Source organism: Silene latifolia, chromosome X (genome assembly GCF_048544455.1).
Source record: "Silene latifolia isolate original U9 population chromosome X, ASM4854445v1, whole genome shotgun sequence".
NCBI classification, from domain to species: Eukaryota; Viridiplantae; Streptophyta; class Magnoliopsida; order Caryophyllales; family Caryophyllaceae; genus Silene; species Silene latifolia.
In genome coordinates this window covers 294,278,307-294,290,423 of record NC_133537.1, presented here as the reverse complement: position 1 = coordinate 294,290,423, position 12,117 = coordinate 294,278,307, and positions in this window count along the sequence as shown.

Here is a 12,117-nt window from a genome sequence, read left to right as displayed (position 1 = left end):
ATCTCAACATTTTGTGACATCCTAACCTTAGGTAGACAAGCACATTGCTTTGACTCGGGATTTGACGGTTTTAGGAAATGAAGACGGTTTTTTGACCCGGACTCCAAATGTACTCTAATTACTGCCAAAACGACCGTATCGGGACGTAGATGGCAACTAAGAGCTAGACATTAATATTTGAGCAATCACTTGGCGATAATCTTACGAACTGTCACAAATCGTTCCGCGAATCAAACATGCGGCCCAATCATCACCGGGTGGTTTGCAGGAGGTGCAGAAATGAGGTATCTACAGAGCCCCCACTTTGACTGAGGCTTGGACAAGGCGAAAGTCAAAGTATAGCCATCAGGTCAATCGAAGATTACAACCTGACGACTATGGCGACGCGAGGCGGCTCAAGGGGTCTGAGCCATGGACCTATCGTCGGGAACATTTTAGAGTCTGTCGACTATCGGGGAGGGTCGTTTAAAGTCCATTAGACTACGTAAGGAGGCTCGCCAGCCATAAGAAGAGACCATACCTGAGACTTCTTTCTCGAGATGCTTCCGGGGGTGCATAGGAGCTAAAGTTGAGCATAGGAGCTAAGGGTAAGACCTAAAGGATATATGAGGATTGTGCTAGGGTATGGGGCCCTAAAGGAAAGCATCGACGGGAAGGAGGCCTAAAAGTAAGTTCAACTTAAGGATAGCTAAGGTTTGGGTATAGGAACTCTAAGGAAGTGAGGATCCTAAAGGAATATGATCCTAAAAGAAAAAGGTGATCCTAAAGGAATATGATCCTAAGGGTAGAAGTGTATGAACTCTAGGGAGTTTGGGAACTTAAAAGAAGCTAGGTGTGCGAACCTGGGTATATGAACCTTAAAAGGACGGCTGGTATGGGAACTTAAAGGCTTGTGAACCTAAGAGGAATTGGGATCTCAGGGTTAAGTTTAGGAACTACAGGGTTACTAATTCTTGTTTTAAACGCGTGCGTCTAAGCTTTCTGAGGCATGGGAACTCCAAAAGGATTTCATGGGTTTATGAACCTAAGGTCGTTTGGATCTAAGAATCTAGGGGGTAAGAATCCTAACTTTGGGTTTACGAACCAAAGGAAGGAGGCACTGGTTTGGGAACTTCTGGAGAACGACACCTTTGCCGAACTCCGTGAGGAAACAATAATATTGGGGGTAGCAGGACGTCGGTAGAAACTGCTGGGGAATCCGCTTGCGTTGGTCTAAAGCGAACTCTGGCAAAAACTTGAGGTTGAATCTGCTTGCGTCGGTCTCAAGCGAACTCTTGTTGGGGAACATATTGACGATTAGGAACATCTTGATCGCCATGGAAAAAATCTTGAGTGAGCAATATCGCAAAATATCGCTTTTACTGGGATAAATATTTTGACGACTAGGAACATCTTGATCGTCATGGAAGAAATCTTGAGTGAGCAATACTGCAAAATAATGCTGCGCTGGGGAGAATGAAGACTTGGGCGAAGCCCCCAGTTGGAGCGAGCACTGCTTCTGATACTTACCTGCATGGTTAGTAGCCACACAAGAATGCAATCTAATATGCAAATAGAACATAAACACATATGCACGTAAGCAATTATCACATGGACCTCGAATGAGGAAACACATAGGTTTTGCAAAAGTTGTCTCTTTATAAAAGTCGTTTAAAACTTGTTCAAAGAAGTTTGTCGTTTGTAATGCGATATGCATATTCAATGGGCTTTAGACATAGGACTTGTCATGACGCAGACCTACTAGGACACGACACGAAATGTAGACTTAGGTTTGACTGACGCGACACAGGGATGACTTTGACAGACTTTGTTTAAGTATGCGCGACCCCTAGCCAAGTGTGAGTGATAATGCGTATTGATTCCAAAAGTATAAGAATTGTAAGAATGATGAAGGCATATAAAGGCAAGGCATGAGCCATAGATCAGCTGTCTACTTAGACATCTTCGTCGCCGTTTGCTGTAAAAGAGACCCCTCTTGAGGCACGATAACTTGGAGAATCGATCTAAGACCTTTGTCATTGTCTGGAACGAGTACTAGCTAGACTGAAATGAGAGAGGAATAAAGGAAGGGTGGCATCTCGGAAGAGAAGCCCCCAGGATGAGAAGATGACTCTGGACTTTGGTAAAAGAGAGGCTGGGCGACAATAAGGAGCCCCCAGTATAGAGGTGTTGGTTGTAGAAGGGATGTTAATTGAGATTGGAAGGTTGTGATAGAGGTTGAAAGTTGATAGTTGAGGTGGTTGGTAATTGAGATTGAAAGTTGGGATGGTTGTGTCCTTGAGGACTGCCTACGTATTCACGTGAAGTGAAATCAAACCAGATCGTAGTTCTGAGGTTTGGTTAATTTTGTTTGGGTGTTGTGGTTGTATCCTTCTTGTGTAAGAAAGGACTGCCTACGTATCCACCTGAAAAGGTGAAATCAAACCATGCTCGTAGTTCAGGTGTGTGCCTAAGCTATGTTGTTAGGACCTTAAAGTGCATGGGTCAGGAGAGTATTTTCCTTTGGTGACTCGAAGAATTGATTTGAGATAACTCCCTCTGATCATAGATCAAAGAGGTATAATTAAGTTTGTAAAAATTTCCTTGTCGCGTGAGCACACTTAGTAGACCCTAAGGATGATATGGGTATGTCCCATTCTAGCTAGCAAAGTATTGAAGATTCCGTGTATGGGTCAAGGTGAAACTGGATTGGATGTTTGGAATGTGGAGCTTGGACATAAGAGGCTTTGATGAACAAATCTCTGGAGCTTTGTTTTTGTGGAGTTAAGGCTTTATGGGGTTATGGCTTGTAATGTGGCTTGGAAATGGGGTCTCTTGGCTTGATGTAGCCTGAGCACATAAAGGTAGGTTAAAATGACGTGGGATCAAGTTTCCATGTCTCGGCCCTAAAGGATGGGTATATTTGACGAGCTTGAGAGGACTCTCAAAATTCCTCACTATCTCCCTGGTAACGGTCTCGAGAAGGACTTAGGGTGTGTGATGTGTGAAAGGCTAAGTGGGGTGCTAGCCGACCATCTTGATTGATGTCTTGATTCTACCTAGACTTCAGCAGTCTTCTGTATAGCATTTGATTTCAGACTTGTTCTTAATTCAGATTCAGATTCTTGGTCTGGAATATATCTCGGCTTTTGCTCAGATTCTTGATTCGGGTTTTGAGGATGACATTGACTTTTAATATTTACTTGTTTGATTAAGCCTTCTTCTTTTGACTCTTTTGTGTTGGATTATAGGCATAACTACGGCTTTGGATATAGATCTTGGTCATTTCTCTTGATTGAGCCTTTTGTCTTTGATCATGGCTCATATCGTCTTGAATTTGCTTGCATAACATGGATTTGGGTCAGACTAGCACCTTTAGTGTGAAACAGGGTTGGTCTTTTGGTAACACGGGTTGTTTATTGTGGGGAATGGGCTTGCCTTCCGTCATGGATCGTTAACAAGGGAGATGGTCTGGATTCGTCCTAGAATCTTCTTGAGATAGGCTCGTCCTAGACTAGGGTTATATTGTGGTTTCTATTGCCAGACATGGAATAGGTAAGAATAGAACACGGAGTTTCAGGTCCTCTACAACTTAGAGTGGAACATCATTTAAGTGTACTCACATTGACTGTCATGTGTTGTTGTTGTTGTTCATTTTAAAAATGTCTCAAACCAATTCTTGTTGTCACAGGAAAAGGGTAAAGGAAGAGATAGGATAGAATATGTTGATTGAAAAATTGTACTTTTATTGAAATGAATGATGAATGTATTTAACATAGACTTGAGAAGACACATGACTCATGGGACAGCCCCCAGGTTGTCACTAGGAATGAAAATGGACACGAAGAAAGATACTAGAACAATTGTGAGATAGAAAGCCTAAAACTCGGACTCGGACTCGGACTTTGACTCGATCCTAGAACTAGACTCGTAATCATCGGCCCACGCTTGAACATTTTCTCTTCCAGCAACGGGCTTCGACATCCGGCTTTGAGCATTCACCCATTTGAGCACCCCGTCCTCATCATTGGGAACACTGAAAGGATAATAGTCAAGAAGAGTTTCTTGATAATTGGTATATCCATGAGGATTGCCTAAGCTACGTTGTGGGTCAAAGGTTGAGAGGGACAACCTCCCACTTTCAAACATATCCTGAATGACATGTTTTAATTTGTAACATTTCTCTGTATCATGCCCTTTGCCTCTATGGTATTTGCAGTAGGCATTCTCATCCCAGAACTTAGACTTCTTCTCTGGGTCAGTTGTAGGTCCTATAGGCTTTAACATTCGTCGCTCCATGAGTCTCTGAAGGGCATCGGTGTATGTAATACCAATGTTGGTAAATTTCCTAGGAGGTGTGCCCTTATTTTCGGAAGCCTTTGGAAATGCCCTTGGAGGGTTGTTAGGTTTCTTTGACGAAGGATCCATGAGGATGCCTTTATAGATTCCTGGATGAGAAGAACTAAGAATAGATTGTCCATTTGTTGCTTTCTCCTTAGGACTGTCAAATTGAGGGTTTGTCTGGACACTTTTCATCTTGAGAGGTTGGGCATCAAGCTTCTTACCCATTTCAGCAAACTGGTTCTCTATGTTGGAAAGCCGAGAGTTTAGATTATCAATAGTCCCCTCCATTTTGGCAAATCTATTGTTGAAGGCAATGGAAAGCATGAGCATTCCATTTTGGATATCGTCGTCTTCAAGCATGTTGACATCTCCGTTGTCATAAGGATCGAGGAGATGAGAACAGTCTAGAGATGATTCTTCGTCATGTTTAATGATATTAGACCCAAGAGGGTCGGTTTTCTTGGATTTCTTGACAGAAGGTGGCTCTGGAAGCATCCCCCCTTCGATCATATCTTGGATGGTGTGTTTCAAGAGAAAACACTCTTCAATATCATGACCTCTACCTTGGTGGTATGAGCAGTATTTGTTGCCCTTCCAGAGGTTCACCTGTTTCTCTAATGGTGGATCCGGAGTCGGTCCTATTGGATGTAGCTTACCTTGGGCAGAAAGTCTCTTCAAAGCATCGGCATAAGACATGCCTAAATCGGTAAGCACCCTTTGATGCCTCCCAGGTTTCCTTTCAGTTGTTTTCGGCTTTCTAGGACGATTGTTATTGCAAGACGTAAGCTTTGGACTACCTAGACTAGAGGTTTCCCTAGTTGGCATGTTCTTTTCCACCATTCCATTTTCAAGGGTGAGGACGCGAATGCTCAAATTTTCCACTGTAGCTTGAACTTGCAGGACCATGGCATAAACGTCTTGGAGAGACACAGTGATGGTGGCTTGAACTTCTTCGTGACCTTGCTGATTGACAGAACTTGCTGGATTCCTACTCGACAGAAATGATGCGCATTACAACTCGATTCGACGTGGGATCACGCATACTAAGGCAAACAACAAAGGAAGGGACAAGATGACAAATCTAGAGTTGACTTGTGAATTCATGAAATGTCGTGAGCGACTTCTCGTGTTTGAATCCACGGTGCTTGACTTTAATTTAGACTCGAGTGTTGACTTTGACGGAGTGACATTTATACATTTGACCTTATTGACGGGATTGATGACACGTGTTGATTCTGGACTCGAGGTTTGCTTATAGGTGTTAAGAGGACTGTTGTAGTTTAGACTCAAATATGAGGCCCATTGAGACTCGTGTGTTGAGCCTCGGAACGTGTGACTCGAGTGTTTTAGATCCTAACTGAATTGGGGTAGGGAGTCCAAAATGACGGCGTGACGCCTTAGGACTTGACTTGAATTTGAAAAGACCCAAAATGTAAAGGAAGACGGGTTTATGACTCGACATAGTTCGGACTAGGACACAGTCGGTTTGAACTTTGACTCTAACTTAGCCCGATTGAATTTACACATTTACATTTACATGTTGAAAAAATATTTTTTCGGACTTTTTATTTTTCGTTTTTTTTTTTTTTTTTTTTTTAGGTTTTTTTGAAATGGGTTTGAGGCCCGAAATTTGACTCGATAAACGGACAGAATTTTGACTGGGTTTTGCGCTATTTTGAAAATATTTATATTTTGAAAAGGATTTTATTTTACAAAATGGTTTTGTTTAGAAAATGGTGATCATGTAATGTACAAGCATTTATACGAGCATTATAACGGGATGCTGAGTGCATTTAAAAGGGTTTTGGTTTAAAGGGTGGGTTGCCATACCGAACCATCAAACCCGAAGTCTGTGGAGAGGCTCGTGCCAAACAAGAGTAAGGCCGATTCCTAGTCCATTTCCTCAAGTAGTGAAGGCCCTTGATACAAACAAGAGTAAGCATCATGGTATGGATGACGTCAATCGCTATCCATCCTTAGGCCCAAATAAGAATTAGGACCGTTTAGACGGGACGATTGGTCGAATGGGTTGGGTTGGGCCTAGGAAGGCCGAATTAAACGGTCTAGGAAGACCGAGTTATGAAAACCGACAATTGTCTAGTACAAACTATTCCCTAACCTTGTTCAAGTTTCACCCTTGGCTACACGTAAGTGTATTATCCCCAATGAGTCGCCAAATCGTGGACAGCGGGCCGCCCACGGGGGCGCTTGGTGAGAAACGAAACAAGCGTTTGCATTTTGTATGGAGTCGCCACCAATTTTTATGGGAAATTGGAACCGTTCGAATACCTCGTGTCATGTCAAAACACAAAGTAGTGACATGAACACTAAGCAATCGTTACCCTTAGCATTCTATGTCTAGAATGACTCTCGTGGATGCCAATGAACACGGGTGCTCACGGAGATCTGGAGTAAGGGGTGAGGGTACGTATTAGGAAGCTCTTTTGATCGAACACCTAATCCCGCCCGCCTCGATAGCGGCCTCTACTAATGATTAGGGAAGTTATTCGTACTTGATATATCGTCGGCTATATGCATGCAATGCAACATCCATAGATTAAACCTAGCATGTGAGAATTTAAATAAGTCGGTTGACACGTAATTTAGCATACAATTAAGTCGAAGTTGGATTTAATACTCATTTACATGTGAAACATACAAACAATAAAAGAAATACAATAATGAAATCATATTAATGGAAATTACAATAATTACATTGAAATAGGCGATTTATGTCGAAAATACCTTTAAAACGGATAATTTGAGAAAAACGAGTAAAAGAAAGAATTACGAATGAATGTAAGGTGATAATACAGATAATAGTTAGTTAATACGTAAACTAATTAATTATGTCAAGGCGTAAACGGAGTTCGAGAACAAAATCATCTCGAACAGCGCAAGAGATCGCGCCCTCGGAAGAGGCGCAGCAGCTTCTTTAATCTGTTCCAAGGGTGAGTTCTCGTCATGAAGTTTTAATCGCAAATCGTTAATACAATTTGGTGAATTTAATGATTGATTGATAATATTTACTCGGATGAAAGTGATTAATAGGTTATTTGACATATGAACGGGTCATAAAAGCAATAAAACATGAATGAGACGGAATTAAACGGATTAATTATGTGAAGGGACGATGTTAATGAGTGATTAATTAGTGACATCGGCGAATAGAACAAACTAAACATGACGAATTAATGGATAAACAGATGAAAACTATATCAATGACGAATTCCAGAAACTCAATATGAACGAATTGAATCTCTAAAACCCGGGTTTGAATATTAAATGACGAAAAACCCGCAAATATGAATTACTTGGGATTTAAGTCGGGCTTATGATGATTAAAACATATTAATGATGAATAAATTATATACATGTGATTTATTAAACTATCATGGTGAAGAATTGAAGACAAACATACGAAAACAAATAAGAAAGACGGAATAACAGAGGATTTAAGAAGAAGAAAAGAAGCGAGAATCTGCTGGCGCCCTCACGAAGAGGCGCAGCAGAATCTGCGCTCCTTCAAGAGGCGCAAAGATTCTTGCTGCGTCTTTTCTCGACGTCTGTCTACTGGGAATTCGCAAAAACAGGTTTTAAAGACGGTTTTAGAAATCGGTTTTAATGAGGTATTTTCGACGTAAATCTTACATGAATGATATGATGAATAAAATACAATAAATAAAAGAGGATTATACACCCTCAGACTTACATGTTGACGGAACGAGATGAACTAAGAATCGACTAGTGAATGCTCGACGCGAATGCAAGGAAAGAGTGCCCTCGTAAGAGGAAAACGATTGATTAATTAAGATTGATTGAGTGTAGTTGGTCAAATTGGTCGGTCATGCAACGGAGAGGCTGGTACCCGGAAAGATCCGAGCTTACGTGGTCGGAAGTCCAAGCACGTAGGCGCCAATTAGTAAGAACGAAGTCTAGAATGCAAAGGGAGAAGAGAAGGGCGGACACTCGCGTGAGAAATATGAGGAACGAAAGCTCCTATTTATACTAATCACGCGACGGAATTATGGTAAGACTAGGATACGGAAGGAAAGATCCGTAAATAACCGACTTAGGTTAAACACGGAAACTTGGACAAAAAGAAAACCCTGGGAAAAGGCGCAAAAGTGCTGCGTCCCTTGAAGAGGCGCAAGACTTGCCGCGTCCTTTCCCGGTAGGTTCCTCTCCGCGCGTAGAAAACGCGTTTGACAGCCTGTCGTATTTTAGGCATAACTTTCTCTACAAGACTCGGATTAAGGTGATTTCGGTGGCGTTGGAAAGCTAAGAAAGAGATCTAGAACTTTCTATGAAATAGGCCTGACCCATAAAACTCGTTATCACCTCGTAAAACGGGCCTAAAGTTCGGGTTGTCATTTTAGCTAAATGAAATGCACATTTTGCAATGTAAACTTTTAGTTTAGCCTAATGAAGTGACTTGAGACTCAAAATGAGATATAATCTCAACATTTTGTGACATCCTAACCTTAGGTAGACAAGCACATTGCTTTGACTCGGGATTTGACGGTTTTAGGAAATGAAGACGGTTTTTTGACCCGGACTCCAAATGTACTCTAATTACTGCCAAAACGACCGTATCGGGACGTAGATGGCAACTAAGAGCTAGACATTAATATTTGAGCAATCACTTGGCGATAATCTTACGAACTGTCACAAATCGTTCCGCGAATCAAACATGCGGCCCAATCATCACCGGGTGGTTTGCAGGAGGTGCAGAAATGAGGTATCTACAAAATGGTAGAAAGGTTAGCTTCTCATAAATTTTTCTGCTATTTAGACGGGTATTCAGGGTTCTTTCAGATCCCTATCCACCCAGACGATCAAGCTAAGACTACATTTACCTGTCCTAAGGGCGTTTTTGCATATCGCAGAATGCCTTTTGGTTTGTGCAATGCCCCTGCCACCTTCCAAAGGTGTATGATGGGGATATTTTCAGAGTATATTGAGTCTATCATGAAAGTTTTTATGGACGATTTCAGTGTATATGGAAGTGATTTTTCTAACTGTCTGTCTAACCTTGAGAAAGTGTTGCGGTATTTGTATTGAGGTCAATCTTGTCTTTGAATCGGGAGAAGTGCCACTTTATGGTCAACGAGGGAGTTGTCTTAGGGCACTTGGTTTCTGATAGGGGAATAGATGTTGATAAAGCAAAGGTGGAAGTGATTCAAAGAATTACCACCTCCCGTTAATGTTAAGGGGGTGAGGAGCTTCCTTGGTCACGCCGGCTTTTATCGCCGGTTTATCAAGGATTTCTCCAAAATTGCTAAACCACTTACACAGATTCTTTTAAGGATGCCCCTTTTGTGTTTATCGATGCTTGTCTTTATGCTTTTAACAGTTAAAGCGGGCTTTAGTCTCTCGCCGATCATACTGACCTCCCAACCGGGACTTGCCGTTTGAGATCATGTGTGATGCGAGTGACTATGCACTAGGAGCGGTGCTTGGCCAGAGGAAAGACAAAACCTTGAATGCTATTTACTATGCGAGCCGAACTCGGATGAGGCTCAAGTGAAGTACACTACCATCGAGAAGGAGTCGTTAGTGTAGTTTATGCCTTAGAGAAGTTTCGTACTTATTTAGTTGGGTCAGAAGTCACTGTTTTTACTGACCATGCAGCTTGGAGGCATCTCCTTGCTAAGAAGGAGGCTAAACCACGGCTCATCGAGATGGATACTCCTTCTCCAGGAGTTTGATTTGCGGTCAAGGATAAGAAAGGAGCCGAGAACGTTGTGGCCGATCACTTGTCGCGATTGATGCGACAAGAAGGGGAAGATTCTCTACCCATTGATGATTCTTTTCCTGACGATACTTTGATTCTTTATATCGTCTATTGTTAACCAAGAACCTTGGTATGCGAGATATAGCTAACTTCGTTGTCGGTGGCAAGTCGCCGCCGACCTTTCTCATCAAAGAAAAGAAGCGTTTTCTGTATAACGCTAAGCAGTACTTCTGGGACGATCCTTACTTGTTTAAGGAATGTGCAGACGGTCTCTACAGACGGTGTATTCCGCAGTGGGAGACCAAAATAGTCCTGGAAGGCTGTCACTCCTCTTCATATGGTGGTCACCACGGTCCATCGCGCACCGTGGCTAAGGTACTTCAGTCTGGTTTTTACTGGCCTTCTTTGTTTGCTGACGCTAAGTCTTTTGTTTCAGCTTGCGACGCTTGCCAACGATCAGGGAACATTTCAAAGAGACATGAGATGCCACAAAACGGCATCCTAGAGGTTGAGGTTTTCGATGTCTGGGGCATTGATTTCCAAGGACCGTTCCCATCCAAAGAAAGGTAACAGGTACATCTTAGTAGCTGTAGACTATGTGTCAAAATGGGTTGAGGCAATTGCTTCACCTCATTGTGATGCTAAGACCGTGATAAAGATGTTTAAAAATATCATATTCCCCCGTTTTGGTGTCCCTAGGGTCGTCATTAGTGATGGGGGGATGCATTTTAAAGAAAAGAAACTCACTTCCATACTGTCTAGAGTTGGTGTCCAACACCGGCGTGGTTTGGGGTATCATCCCCAAACTAGTGGTCAGGTAGAGGTCTCTAATCGCGAGTTGAAAGAGATCTTGTCTAAGGTAGTTTCTAAATCACGGAAGGACTGGAGTCTTAAGCTAGATGACACATTATGGGCTTATAGAACTGCCTTTAAGACACCAATTGGTGCATCACCTTATAGGTTAGTTTATGGGAAATCGTGTCACTTACCTGTTGAATTGGAATGTAAGGCCTGATGGGCAATTCGTGAGCTTAATTATGATCCTAAGTTGTGTGGTCAGAATCGTCTTTTGCAGCTAGATGAATTGGAGGAGTTTAGGCTTAACGCCTATGACAGCTCGCGGATTTACAAAGAAAAGACAAAGAGATGGCATGACAAGAGAATCCTACCTCGGGAGTTCCATGTTGGGCAAAAGGTGCTGCTGTTTAATACCCGGTTGAGACTATTTCCTGGCAAGCTGAAGTCCAGATGGAGTGGTCCTTATACGGTGACAGCTGTTACCAAATTTGGATCTGTGGAGCTTGAAGATTCCGAGGGGCGTAGATTCAAGGTGAATGGCCAATATGTGAAGCATTACCACGAGGCGACTGAAGCGGACAATCACGTTGTAGTCTTGCGCTTCGACGAACTCGACGCGCCAGTTAATTGATGCTAGAAAGGTCGTGCGGGACCTCTTAAACCAGCGCTCTCCGGGAGGCAGCCCGGACTGTTTTATTGTACTTCTGCTGAACTATTTATTTTTCTTTAGCCTTACGTTGAACTTTAGACGCTGTTTTATGAACTTCCCATGTATTCCCTTGCTTTTATTGCGTGTGTTGCAGGTCAAAGTACTCGATCGAATGATTTTGTGCTCGATCGAGCACTTTTTGAGGCAGCTTTCACTCGATCGAGTGATATTCTCCTCGATCGACCAGAACCAGACTCACTCCTACTCGATCGAGTGGGTTTTCACTCGATCGAGCCCTTCCAATGCACTAGTTCACTCGATCGAGCTGTTTCAAGAGCTCAGTCGAGTGGTTTTGACTCCCAGCTGTTGTTTTACGTCTATGGAGTTACTGCTTGACTTTCTTTGACCTCCCATGTTCATGGTCGGTTTGGGGAGGTCCCTCCTTACGACATTTTGTAAGTTTTCCGACTCCACTTCTCCTTTTCCTTTCAGTTTGCATTTGTTTCCCTATTTTTGGTACAATGAGGGCATTGTACGGTTTGGTTTGGGGAGGTATGCATCCATATCTGTGTCTGCATGTTTTCTTGCATTTTTGATTCCATGTTTATTA